This window comes from Phymastichus coffea, unplaced genomic scaffold, assembly GCF_024137745.1.
Source record: "Phymastichus coffea isolate CEN01 unplaced genomic scaffold, Cenicafe_Pcof_1.1 PCOF00017, whole genome shotgun sequence".
Taxonomy (NCBI): domain Eukaryota; kingdom Metazoa; phylum Arthropoda; class Insecta; order Hymenoptera; family Eulophidae; genus Phymastichus; species Phymastichus coffea.
In genome coordinates, this window is record NW_026706828.1 from 1,774,635 (window position 1) to 1,790,131 (window position 15,497).

A 15,497-nucleotide genomic window follows, 5' to 3' on the forward strand; every position below is an offset into this window, starting at 1 on the left:
GAAAACCTAATCCACCTGCATTAGTTGTTCTTTTTCTTTTAAAGTCGAATAAGAAAAAAAAGGACTTTTTTGAAGACTTTTTTGAGGACTGTTTTAAGGACTTTTCTGAGAACTTTTTGAAAGGCTAATTCGTAGACTTTTCTGAGAACTTTATTGAGGACTTTTTGGAGAAATTTTTTGAGGACTTTTTCCATGACTTTATGGAGGACATTTTTTGAGGACTTTATTGAAAATTTTGTTTCGAGGACTTTTTTGAGGACTAATTTGAGGACTTTTTCGAGGACTTTTTTGAGGACTAATTTGAGGACTTTTTTGAGGACTTTTCTAACGACTATTTTGAGGACTTTTTTGAGGACTAATTTGAGGACTTTTTCGAGGACATTTCCGAGGACTTTTTTGAGGATTTTTTTTACAATTTGATTTCATTTGTTTATTTATAATTAATAAATACTAATAATTTTTTGTCATAATAATAAATTAGATATAATTTTGTAATTGTTCGCGGCATCTGCGCTCCATGTGCGTAGCACGAAAGTAGAGAGTAATAATTTATAACATTTTTTTTGGTTGTTGTAAAAGTGATAGTTTATTTGGAGATGCGATTCTTTGTTGCTTATTAATGTTTTTTTTTTTTTTTGCGGATGGGGAAAACCCAGAATATAAACATGTGCGGCATTTCCAACGGTGCGCGCGCGATGCAAAAAAAAAGGGTATGGTCGTCCAGCAATTGTCGCGCAGATAAACGTTTGGAGGGAAATTCGGCACTATAACCCTGGCATCTCTAATTGGCCCTACGAACAGGCCCAATGCTGGAGAAAATTCTCTGATCCTTCTTCAGGAAGGAGGAAGCAGTCAGTAGTTCTCGAGAACTCGATCCTTGCACCTCGCATCTCTCTCTCTCGGCACCTTGTTGCACTCTCTTTCAGTTACCTAGTTGCTCCTAGCTGAGGATATACGTGATATCCTCTGAGGTGTCTCCGACCCTGGGCAGCTCAAACAGCAGCAACTCGGCCCTACTCTTAGGGTTAGTACAGTGCGGGCCGTGCCCGTGACCAAGACGTTGGCACTGTGCTGCTCTAAGAGACGACCTTCCTTCTCGTACAAGGTGCAATTAGCGTCGTGTGGTAAGCGAGTAGTTTTAACTTGAATGGCCATTCACAGGCAAAGCGAGCCTACCGAAATCTATTAATTGTAAATAAGTAGTATAACTCTTTGTACATTTGTCGATTGTATTTGCTCATATTTAGATGGCTTTTCCCTACTTATGACTGGGGTTTTTATGCCGGATAAATACGAGCCTAAGTATACTTGATAAAAATATAATAAAATTAAATCCATATCCTTTATTTATTCAAGATTCACGCACCATATCCGTATTAATTTTCAAAGAACTTGATATACATGAGACTTATAAATTCTTTCTTATAGGTGATTCGAATTTCTGTGTTGATTATATTTAACTTGGAATTTCTACTAAAGAATTGTCCAATTTGTTCAGTAATAATTGTTTTTATTTACACTACGCTTATCGCGAACAAAGCTCGAAAAACAAAATATATACAATTGCTTGAGTATGCTGATCTGAAATAATACGACACGTTTATAATCTCAAATTTGTTATTATATTACTTTGAAAATTATAATAACTAACTTAGAGACAGTTTTCAAATTGTCGTCCTCCGTTTTCAATGCAGCACTGCAGTCGGCGTACAAATTTTCGTCTTACTGCAGCTAACATTTCAGGCGTTACGCTTTCAAACGCCTTTGTTATTTTGTTTTCCAGATCTTCTAAATTTTCTATCTCTGTTCCGTATATACAATCTTTAAAATAACCCCATCAAAAAAAATCAAGTGGGTTTAAATCCGGTGATCGTGGAGGCCAATGGATTTCTCCACCTTGGCCAATCCATTTGTTCGGAAACATATGGTTCAGCAGATTAATCACTCCAGCAGCTCGATGATCGGGAGCTCCATCATGCTGATACCATATGTTTTGCCGATCTTCATTAGGTAAATAGCGCAATAATCTCGGAAGCTGATTTTGCAGGAAGTCTATGTAATTATCAGCGCCCAAATAATTGGGCATTTGTACTGGACCAATCTGAATGTGAATATAATAAAAAAATTGTATTTTCAATATACTTGAGATACAGAGACTGATTTAAAAAAAATTGTATATACATCAAACGTAATAAGATTTAAGTTGAATTATTATTATTCATTATTGTATTTATTTATCAGGCTGATTTACAAGTTGTAACGGTAGCTATTTCTTCGTTATTGTAAATTGCTGTCCGTTAACAAACTATTTATGCCGCCGTTGTTTCTCTCTTCCGGCTGAAAATGGGCGCGATCTGAAAATGGGCGATCTGAAAATGGGCGCGAAAGCACGGGAGAACGCAAAGGAGCGACGGTTGCAGGTTCTCCGAGAACGTTGCGAAGGAGGAGAGGACGCAGAGAATATTAGGTGTCGCCGAATAAATTCGCCGCCTTATTCAAAATAATCAGGGTGGACTTTATTCGTTGTTCGTCATACACTCGCGCACATTCCGCATCGACCGAGAGATTCGAGCCGCACGGTCCGCTTAGACATACGCGTGAGAGAGAGACGGGAGATACGGTTTCGATCGGCGCACAGGCCGCGCAATTTTCCGCACGCTGGTATTACAATATTGGGGAGGACTTACGCGAGCGAATGCTGCTGCAGACAGCTTCGCCTAGTTATTCTAATTCAGCCCCGCGAAGGTCGTCGCCCAAAATCGCTGAAGCCAGGTGGATTATGGTTGTGCTCTTCCTTGTCGTGGGCGACGATTCGCGACGAGTCGGATTTCCCCGCTCGGATGGTGTTTTTCGATTCTGTCGCCGTCACACACTTCTGCTGCACGGGCCACCAGCCTCAATTTCGACACTCTCTTTCTCGAGAACCGATTCACCTCACTTAATTATCTCTCGCACCAACGGAAAGAATCAACAGAAGAAGCTCAAGTAGGAACACAAGATCGCTATCCGCGTACTGTCTACTTGCCGGTCTCACGTGTACTCTGCTCGGCGTGTCGCGACTATCTCTCTCTCTTTCTCGCTGCGCGGGCCCATTGCGCATGGCGCGCCATTTTAAATCTCGCTCATCTACCCCTTTAACGAGTTCGCTCGTTACAAAGTGCTACACAAAAGCCCAGTAAACACTCCAACAATAATAACACAAATAAACTTGAACATATCATGCAGTAGCTGATGCAAAGAATGAACACTATGCTCAATCCCTTAACCGTATTAGTAAACAAACTATCAAAATGAGTAGTTTAAAACTCGATATCTGTAACGCAAGTGGTCTAATGCAAAGGTACTTGGAATTAAAATCGTTTTTAAACTATGAAAATATAAACATCATGTTGATATCAGAAACACACTTTACAAGCAAGAACTATCTCAGTACACCAAACTACACCTTATATAAAATGAATCATCTACTCAATAAAGCATACGAAGGAACTGCAATAAGAATCAAAACAAAAATAATCCACTACGTTCATACACACACCAGCGAAATTTACCTTCAAGCAATCAATGTAATAATCGAGGATAAACAAAGTACTATACGAAATATTACAATTAAACAAATACATTCCAACATCCACTGGAGAACCAATATATTGGCCAACGGACATGTTCAGGAAACCAGATTTGATTGACTTCGCAATAGTTGAAGGTATGAATAAAACACATATGTAAGCTTCCTCATGCATTGACCTTACATTAGATCATTCACCGATAATAGTCACTCTAAACTCTACTGTGCACAAAACTGTAAACAACCTCACAATAACAGACTGGAAAAAATATACAAGCTTCCTAGAGGAACGTATAAATGTAATGTACCTCTCAAATCAACTACTATCATAGAAAACAGTATACAAACATTAAACTCACTCCTAACTGTAGCTATTAACCAATGCTCCACTACTGTAATGAAGACAGAATATCAACAAATCATCTTTATAGTAGTAGTAGAACAAAAAATCAAAGAAAAACGACTACTGAGAAAAAGGTATTAGATTACAAGATTGAGCCAGGATAAAACAAATCTAGAATAGAGCAGTGAAAGAACTGAAGAAAGTATTGTTCGTACAGAAAAATGCAGAAATACAGAAGAAGCACTTTGTCCAATCGAAGCAACAGATTACTCACTATGAAAAGCGTCAAAAAGATTAAATAGACCAACCTCATTCCTTTCACCCATACGTAAAAACTGTGGAAAATGGGCCAGATCGGACGAGGAAAAAATGGCAACTTTTGCAAATCATCTAAGCAAAGTGTTCAAATCACATCAACGTATAATCACTGAACAAGAAAAAGAAATCTTACTAGAAGATCATAATGCACAGGATAACACTCCATCGAAACCAGTTAAACTAAAGGAAGTACTCAAAATCATTAATAACATAAATAATAAAAAAGCCCTCGGTTATGATATCGTTACAGGAAAAATGATTAAAAAGCTTCCCACGATAGCAATTTGATATATAACAATAGTATTTAATGCATGCTTCCGTCATTGCTATTTACCTTCTCAATGGACTTGTGACCTCATACAGATCAATTAGTCTACTGCCTGTACTCTGAAAAGTCTATGAAAAAAACATACCAGCAAGAATAAATCAAATCGTAATAGATAGAAAACTTATCCCGGACCACCAATTCGGATTCAGAAGTCATCATTCCACGATCGAACAAGTGAAAAGAATAGTATCAACAGCAAGGAAATCCATATAAAACAAACTGTACTATACAGGCATATTTCTTAACATAGGGGGATTTTTTCCCAAATGTTACAGTGATTTACTACAATCTTACCTGCAAGACAGAACATTTCAGGTAAAAATCAATAAAAAAGTATCAACATGGCAAATAATAAAAGCAGGTGTACAACAGGGCAGTGTTTTAGGATCAACGCTATACCTGCTATACACATCGGACCCATCGGACCTACCAAAGTCTCCAAATATTCTGACAGTAACATATGCAGACGATACAGCAATATTAACAACACATCAAGAAATAGCAATAGCATGGGAAACACTATAAAATTTCGTTAACAACTATCTCCAAAACTGGCTAAATGCGTGGAGAATAATAGTAAACGAGAGTAAATCAATTCACACCACATTTACTCTCCGTAAATGTCCACATATTTCGTTGAATAACAAATACATACGCAGAAAGACCATGTCAAATCCTTAGGTATACGAGGAAAAATATCGTACATCTGGATAGAAGGTTGACATGGAAAGAACATATATTCACAAAGAGGAAACAACTAGGATTGAAATGGAGGAAAATGTACTAGCTTATTGAGGAAAAATCGGAGCTAACAATTGAAAATAAACTTCTGCTATATAAAGCAGTATTCAAGTCAGTCTGGACCTACGCCATTTAACTATGGGGAACCGCTTCAAACTCGAACATTAAAATCCTAGAAAGATTCCAATCGAAAGTCCTACACAGCATAACACACGCGCCGTGGTTCGTTCCAAACGAAATTATTCTAAATGATGTACAGATCACAACAGAGAAAGAAGAAATTCAAACTTTATTCGCAAAATACTACACAAAACTAGGAAACCATTCAAACAAACGTATTAGCAAACTTCTTTCGGAATCGATTACCAATACAGGACTTAAGAAACGTAAAATAAAGAAGACACAATATAACTCAAGATAAAAAGCAGTACCTTTGCATTACAAGATCAAGATAGAATACTTAGTGGAGTACTCTGCTGTTAACATGTAAAATTGTCTATATCGTAAAATAATTTACTGATTGTCCTTTTTATTTAAGGTTGACAGATTGTAAATAAATTTTGTAAATAAATAAAAAATATATATTTTTGTGTAGAAATATATTTGTATGTACTTACAACTTCATTTTTAACGATTCCACACCAATAATTTAAGGAAAATCGATTCTGGTGTCTATTTACAATATCTAATCTTGGATTTTCTACAGCATAATAATGGTTATTATGCATGTTGAACGTTCTGTCTCTCCCAAACGTCGATTCATCGGTAAATAAAATATTTTCTAAAAAATGTTCATCGTTTTCGATTCTACGTAATAACCTTTGGCAAAATTCAACCCGCACATGGTAATCTGCTTCGTTCAGTTGTTGAACTTTGCGAAAGTGATACGCATGGAGGAAGTTGTCCTTAATGATCCGTTGTACCTAAGTCAAAAATATAGAATAGTGATTAGATATAAATTATCGAATATAAATTAGATTAATCTAACGACAAATAAAACATGTTTTGTGGATTTACATTTACTGCTATTACTAATGTATTACAAATGAAACCATTTAACGATGATGCTGTAAATGTAATACACAAAGGCTCTACACAATAAAATTATTTGAGCAGCCGGCCACTTTCTCTTAATTGTTTTATTTCTAAGTTTCTCGTTGGACATTGGAAAAACTACTAAACAGAATAGCCAAAGAAAACTATCTTTTGAAAATATTGGGATAAAACAAAATAAATATGCAACCAACAGCATCTGAAAAATATCTATCAATAATAAATGGATTAAAAGAAAAAAAACATAATAGCGTAAAGAATAGAAAGGATTTTAAGTGATATTGAGAAGTCTATGCATCCGTCAGTCATCATTGACAATTTGAAATCTGCCATACGGAACGTAGATATAAAGTCTTAAGCATTTGGAATATTCGGCATCGCATAACAACCATACCACTACCATTATTCACTGAGTAAATTGAAGATGAATACGTTTTCTCCCACACCTCTCTGGTTAATGTCAGAGGCTTTTCCGAGCATCGGCAAAAGTTTCACGAATACTTTATGTCCGAATGAAGAAGGTGCCATTCCAATAAAAGTGTCACACCTTTGCCAAAAACGCCATCGAATTCGCGTAATTTCGTATTCTCGGCTACGCGCTTTCCCTTCTATGTTGCAAGGGACAGAGGCTTTTCCGAATGTTGGCAAAAGTTTTGCAGCCTCTTACGGCTATGATCATTCGAATGAAAAAGGTTTCTTTCTGGTAAAAGTGACAAAACATTGCCAAAATCAACATCGAAGTCACGTAACTACGTATTCTCGGCCGCGCGCTTTCCCTTCTATGTTGCAAGGGACAGAGTCTTTTCCGAGCACCAGCAAAAGTTTTACAGCCTTTTTCCACTATGATCTTTAGAACGAAAAAGATTTCATTGCAACAAAAGTGGCAAAACATTGCCAAAAATGCTATCGCAGTCGTGTACTCCGATATCGTCATAGAGCGAACTAGACTCTTAGGGTTAGTTATTTCAGGGCTGTTATTAAGGGTTATTATTGATTAATATGTAGTTTTATAATACTACTAAGGTCACACGAGTCGACTAAAATAGTTAAAAATTAATTTTAAAATAATGTTTTACGTGCAAATTAATGTTACGAACTTCACATTCATAATTTGTTCCGGACGTTCCAAATATCGAGCAAGGGATTATGCAGACGAGAAAGAGTTTTTGAGTTGTACACGTGGTGTGCAGGACGGACCTTTGAAAATGAAAGCGTAGCACATTGGGAAATAGGGAAATTAACGCGCCCGAGTGGGTTAGGCACACGTGTAAGGGTTGTGTTCACTTTCGTCTGTTTTTTTTTTAAAGAGAAAGTATAAGGATTGTATTAGCTATCACCTGTTTTTTTTTTAAGAGAAAGCGCAAGGGTTGTGTTCATTGTCGCCTGTTTCCTCAAAAGAGAAATTGCTTTAAAGCCACCGAAGAACAATTTAGGAAATTAATAACACTTGTAAAAAACGTCGAAGAAGGCATTAAAAATCAAAGAATGGACAAAATGGGTCCCGTGAGATGAGACATGAACGTTCACGAGAAGTGTGAATCATAGTCACCGCACACACTGCTCGACTTCGAACCTTCGGCCGAAATCCGAAGACGCGCCATAAAAAATTAACTGCTGCTCTAGAGTCTGGGTATTATCACGCGGCCCGACAAGTAGGAAAATGAATCCACGACTGAGTAATTGATAAGTTACTTTAATTATGATAGTTAGTTTAGCTTGCGGTTAGAGGATAAGTCTGTAACGAACTTAGGATCGAGCGGCTTACGACAATTTCTTGTAATCGTTTGCTTGATAGGAACGGACGTACGAGTGCGATCGTCGATGTTGAGTGTGAAAGGACAAACGAGAACGAATGCCGCAAGGATGTACACCGGGAGGCTTGTTGCGAACCTGCGATCGAGCCAGCGGTACTGTTCTCGGAGCTCAAACTCGACCCATGGACGTGCACGAACGCGGGATGCATTACGTGTCCGTGTAGCTTGAATTTTAAGATTCGCGGATCTTGCTCCCCGAAGGCTGCAGACCCCATTTGGAGTTTTACTCTTGGTTGTGTGGGTCACTTCATCTTACTTGATGAATTTTACGGATAGGGCAATGTTGAGATTGCTCCTAGGACCGGCAGGCTCGCGAGTGAGAGCGAGCGAGAGAGTCGGAGGGCGAGAGAGCGGGAACGCGATAAGCGTGCCAGAGTGCCAAAGCGCGCCTGCAAGGCCCAAAAGTAAATATGTGCACGCGGCGGGGAAGCGTTGACGGCGAGGCTGGCGAGAAAATTCGGCAACATGCGACGTGAAACTGAGATGCGAGTCACTTTACGTCCAGATTCTAACGAGGCGAGTTGTGCCTCTCTTTGGACTCGTGCGTTAACTCGATCCTAGTCGAGATCTTTAATTTGTAAAATAGCGGCTTTTTCCTCACACGGTGAGGTTTTTTAAGCCGAATATTTAGTTCTAATTTAATTTATTAATTTAATTTAATTTAATTAATTTAATTTAACTTAGTTTATTAAAAAAAAAAGAAATATTAAACTTAGTGTACTCCTTTATTCAATCTCTCCCGCACAATTGCTCACTCCTAACAAATTGGTGTCCCGGGTGAGGAACATCGTTTAAATTGTGCGAAGTCGAGATTGCTGCTATAGTGGTTTGTTGTGCGGTTTCTGGCGTTCGTGAAGTTCATCTGTGTCTCTACGATGGTGATGAGAAAACGACGCGCGCCGGCCAACAAGCAGGGGCCACCTGCGAAGCAAGTCCAGCGAGAGGTTGTCGCAGTTATGCCAGCAGCTGCATCTGCAACTCCTGTAGCAGCTCCGCCAAGGGAAGTCACCCGCACGAGGTCAGGACGCGGTGGTGCGCAAAGGGCACCAAGGCCCACCCACCATCAACGGAAGCGAACAACCGAGCCACCTGTAGTGTCACCGACAGAATCGACTCCATCTGATGAATGGCAACGACCGCAGCTGAGTCCTTCGCTCGAGCCGGAGGTCAACGTCACTAGTACAGCGTCTTCAACAGCAGCATCAACGAGTTACGTGGTCACCAGCGAGGCGAATCGTTAACTTCACGATCAAGGTAGCGCAAGCGTTAGCGATTTTCAAGGCGTAAATTTATTTGAAAGAGCGGTATCATTGTTATCCGGTAGTTTAATCAGTACAGCCAATGTAATCCGCGAGAGCGCAGCAAATAATGTTCTGGCGAGCGATCAATTAGATTATCACAACCGATTACCGGAGTTTTCCGGAAAGCCTCTGCAATGCAATCATTTTCATAGGACGTACGCCGAGTCCGCGAGTAATTTTAGCGATCGTCGTAACATCGGGCGCTTAGAAAGAGCGTTGAAAGGACGAGCCTACGACCTCGTGAAGACACTTTTGGCAACAACCGAGGATCCGGAAGATGTCATAACCGAGTTAGAAAAACACTTCGGGAATAGGTTTATGATAGCTCAGGATTTCGTTCGTGACCTGTATGCGCTGCCGTGTCTGAAATCTGGCAAAGGCAAATTGGTTTCGTTCGCGACTCAGCTGAAATGCAGTATTGACGGGCTGAAGTTGCTGAAACTGAACGGATATTTGCATAGCATGGATTTGCTATTAAGCGTGGCTAGTAAGATCCCGGACGAATTGAAATCGACATACTAACGATACGTCGAAAATGCAAGCGACTTGCTGTCCGACGCATCGTCTCTGGAAAAGCTCACGAAATTTATGAGCAGGGAGTCGGATATGGCAGTGTGTGCTTGGATATTCGACATCCAGATCGCGTCATCAAGGGGCAGCGACGGTTCAGCGAGGAGGCCGAGAGCTGCCGTGATATGCGCTGCAGCGGAGGGACAAGGGGACGATAAAGAAAGACCACCTGCGGCGAACAGATGTCTGCATTGTCGCCGCGAGAACCACGAATTGAGAAACTGCCGCGAGTTTAAAAACGAAAGTACTAGGCGCAAGTGGTTTTTGGTCAAGCAGTGGCGACTCTGCTTCAAGTGTCTGAGCGACAAGCATTCGCGAAGGGACTGCGACGCGAAGGAAACTTGCGAAACGAAGAAAAGATCGCTCGTACGCTAATTGTACCAAAGCTAGATCTGTCTCTGCAATCGTTGTCGATAGAGCTCGTACATGACGTTAAAAAGGAACACGATATCCCGTTATACCCGTACAAAGACGCTAAGTTGAGCATCTTGATAGGACAGAACATTTGGCCGTTGATTATGTGTGATGAATCGTGGCGGATTGGGGATAGCGGGCTTGTTGTTTCACACACGCGATTGGGCTGATCGGTACATGGATACATCGAAAACAGGCATAATTCGAACAGAGATTCGCAAATACTCGCGAAATGTTTTATCGCTACCGAGGAGGAGATGACGGAACAACAAAAGCTCGCGGAATTAGAAAAATTAGTTCATGACTATATAGAAATGGAAAATTTCGGAGTAGTTAAAACCGAATCGAGAGACAAAAACAACGAACGGGCTTTAGCGATTTTGGAGGCGACTTCGCGTAAATTTAGCGAGGGATGGCCGTACACCTTCCAGACGTTTTATGGATCTTTTCTCTATTCCGCGATTTTTATGTAATTCAAAGTTTGCATATTTTGTTGCATAAGCGTTCTTTTTGTTTTTATATCTGTAATATTCTCCTAGTTTTAAATTGCTTGTTTTTTATAATATTCATCGTCAAACGGTTCCTTGTATTTGTGAAATTAAATAAATCTAGAGGGTTATAAAAATTGAATCATGATTCGATTATTTTCAGCCACCTCACCTGAACATAATTTATGTTACTTACCGTAGAGTAGGTTAGATTCAGCATGCCTGCCACGTTTCTAATGCTCCTAGTTGGATCCTCTTCTAAACACTCTAAAACATTTTCTTCATTTTCCACGTTGCGTACAACACGTGGAGCACCGACTACTCCTTGTCCAGCACATCGATGAGCAAGGGGAATCTCGACCACGATGTACCGCTCCCAAAATGACATTTGCATCCGGACATCTTCTTAAATCAGGCGGATTCCTACGGTTCAACGCAGCCGCGTACAAACACGCGGCTTCGTTAGCATTGCGCCCGGCCTCGCCGTAAAATATGATCATCTCCGTATACTCGGCTCCCGCATACGGTGCACCACGACCGACAGGCCTTCCTCGGCCACCCGCACGACCTCCAGCTCGACCTCTACCTCTACCGCCACGACCCCCACGATCACCCATAATTAATGCCAGAATGTTGTTTAGAAATTTCCACTTTTATTCGCACCGAACGCAACTTAAACAAAATTGGTTGCACACTATGATGAAACTTATTGTAAAGGATAGCGTCACCACATGTTTGTAAAAAAAAAACTTTGACAACAAAAACGCATCAAATTTATTAATAAACATGTTCTGATATTTAATTTTAAATACAAAAATTTCCGTCAAATTCAAGATTTTAATTTATGAAGTTTGTTTTATTTTGTACTTTGAATTTTTTAAAATAAAAAATTGTTGAATAATTGATTCAAAATATTTTTTATAAACAACAGCGAATGATAAAGAAAAAGTTTTATTCCGATAGAAATGGCAACAAATTTCCAAAATCGACATCGAAGTCGCGTACTTTCGTACGCTTGTCCGCGCGTATTTCCCCTCTCCTCTGTAGCTAATGTGAGAGGCTTTTCCGAGTGTCGGCAAAAGTTTCACGGATAGTAATGTCACCGTCAGTAATACCGAATGGTGAGCGAGATACAATTAATCTCACTCAATAAGCAATAATTGAAAATAAAAAGTCTCACAAGGAAAGTACCCGAGGTGTACCTCACCGATTTTCTTGAAATTGTGATATGTTGTAGAACATCAAAAAATATTCGACGCGTGTTTTTTTATACGTGCCCATAAGCCTATTTAAGGGGTGAAACCCACCCTTGAAGTTCACCCCTAAAAACAAATTTTTTTTAATTTCTCGAATACAATTCGTAATTTTTTACTGAAACAAAGTGGGTAACACTTGTTATTGAAAAGCACATATTTATGCATTGTTTTTAGTCATCAGACTCGTAACCCCCGTTTTTTATTAATGAAAAACTATATTTGATGACCATTTTTTTCACTATACACATTCCAAAATCTGTTAAATCTTGACAAAATTAATTGTTTTATGCACAATAATCAAAAATAAAGTTGACCTGTTCCGGCATTTTCAAAAAAAAAATCCCTTGAGGGGGTGAGCTACCCCTAACATTTATACTATTATATTTCATTATTCCATTACGATATCATGGTGTAAATCTCTTGGATACTATTAAAATTGTTAAGTAGTTGATGTAGTTTGAAATTTTCTGAAATCAGCCCTTACAAATAAATTCATCCCTAAAACTCAATCTCAAGTATTATTTTTTCATTACTTGAAAATACCCTAGGACTATTCAGTGGCGTAAAACGTGTAATAATATTAGTTCACATCCTTGGTATTGAATTAGAATTCTTCACCCCACTAATGTATCAACCCCTATTTTTCAATAAAAAAATGACACCCTTTTCCATATGAAAGTACTAGTTTCTTGAGTTTGACGAAAAAAATTTTGGCAGTATGCACAATATTCAAATACGAAATCGACTGTTCTCACCTTAATAAAAATAACCTATAATAAAGGGTGTACCAGCCCCACAGGAGATATTGTCGTATCTCTATGATTTTATTCTTTTTCTATGGGACTTTCAAAAGTAATAAAAAATTAATGATTCAAAGCAAGAAGAACTAACTAATTATTGTAATGGCCCGTAAAATAATTAGATTATTTTCACAGCCCGTTAGAGATTTTACTTTCACTGGTCGGTGCGGGGCTCACCACCGCCTCGATCAGCTAGCCGCTTCCTGACGTTCCGCCGAATACGGGCGGGCACGCGCTGCCCTGAAAAGAAATCGCGAAAGCACGGCTAATGCACGAGAGCGTGCGTGAGTTCTAATCACGGGCGTGGGAAGGAACAGAGATGCCTTCCTGGGTACGACCAACACAACGTCAACACTTAAACAAATTAAACCAAGCTTTATTTATTCACATGGACTTTTTCTTCATACAACATCGCATGCCGAGATTTCGCTTCGCGTATCAATCCAGAGAGAGAGAGACGCTCGCTCGCGTAACTAAACGCATGCCGAGTTATCACTTGTGAAAAGAAAGGAACTCACCGGGAAGTAGCTGCTGCGGACAGACTACCCTTTACTCGTCGCCCGCGTTATCGCCCTTGTTCGGGCGGGCAAGTTCTGCCCCTGGTGATCGCCCACTCAAGACGACAGCCCACAAGTTACGGCGATCTTTGAGGATAGTCCACAATTTGCTCACGCACTCGCACTTTTTTCTATCTCCAGGTCACTTTCCTTTTTTCCCTATTTTCTTTTCCTTTGTCCACGCGCGCACGTGACGATCCCTCTAGTTCGCCGGTCTCAGTCCAAGTATCGAAAATCGTCTCCCCACCCCAGTCCGCCGCTGCGGCACGCGCCTGCCCTAGTCTCACTCTCTCTCTCTCTCTTCCTTCTTCGCTCGCTTGCCCGCTCGGCCATGCTCGGCCTCGCGCGCGGACAATCTTCCGCGAAAACGGTCCCGGCCGTTATATTATCGAATAAATGCATACGAAGAATAAACGTATAAACGCTTGGAAAACAAATTAAGAGAAGTGAACAGCTTAAAATAACAAGATAAGATTAAATTTATCATTTTCTTGTTGTTGTTGTCGAGATCAGACGGTGGGAAAAACCTCAACGGTTAAATTATCGTCTTGCTATGTTTTGGATAGATAAGACCTTTTTCGACGATGCGATCACACTCTTGAACTCACAATCAGCTCGCCAAAACAACACTCGAATACTCGATATTACCTCTCATCATCAGTCTTTAGTCAGAGCTTCATCGAGCTCGTTTGAATCAGTATATTAATTGTGAGTGCAGTGTTTGTTGAATTTACAAGAAATTACATTGGAATCCAATAAATGTGCAACCAAATTTCAAACTTCAAATTTCATCAAAGTATAACATAGTATTTTGGAATTCGTACATATTAATTCTACCATATAATTTTTGGTCAATACTTATTTCCTGATTGTAAGTAAAATTTCCTTTTGCGTAAAATTTCTTAACGCGGTAATTGATAGATATTGTATACATGCCCTCGCCATTTTTCAAAAAACGCACAGAAATTGAAAGTACTCTATTTTACAGCTCTTTACAAGCCCTATCTAAAGAAACCATAAAAAATTATTTTCATCATTTTTTTTACTCTACATTTTTGAATTAAATATTTTTCCGAAGAAAAAAGCTCAAAAATTTTCATACTCACATCGTATTTGACGAAAATAATTTTTTAATTAGTGATTTAGATATAGCTTATAAAGAGTTATAAAATGCAATACTTCATATTTTTATGTGGTCTTTTTCCAGAATTGGTGAGGGATCAAAGATGGACAAGAAATTTTGGAATTTTCAATATTCAATTATCGTTCGAAGAAATTAGAAATGAAATTGATACGTAATTGTCAGTGTAATGTTGATTTAAATGATATTAAAAATTATTGCCTGACTTTGTAAAAAAATATTCAAATTAATGCGCTTCGGATTTCATCATATAAAAAACAAATAATAATTATTATTTCTAGGTATTGGAAAAATGACTATTAATCCTATAAATGTTATACAATTATTATTATTATCTTTTCAAGCTATGAATATACAAGAAAGTCCCATTACTAAAGATGAAATTGCTTTGAAGGATAATATAGAAAAACTATTACTTGATTGTATAAATAACTTTGAGGATCCAGAATTCATTGTGGAATCTACATTAGCTTTTCAAGAACCATTTAAGGATACTGAAATGCATATTGTTGAAGATATTGATAAAATGTGGTCAGCGGATGTTGATGAACACTCACTAGTATATACAGCGGATACAGAAGATCTATCTTGGGATTACAAACGAAAAGCTGTGGACTATTGGAGAAGCGGAGTTACGAAAAATCTCGCTCTGCAAACTGTGCAGCATAGATTTCGAAAAGTCCAATCAATTACACAGTTAAAACGATGGGCGCATACTTTGAATAAAGGAGGCACTTATAAAGAAAAAATTGGAAGAATCAATAAATTTGTATTAGATAATTTTCAGTCGGCTTCCGATGCCGGT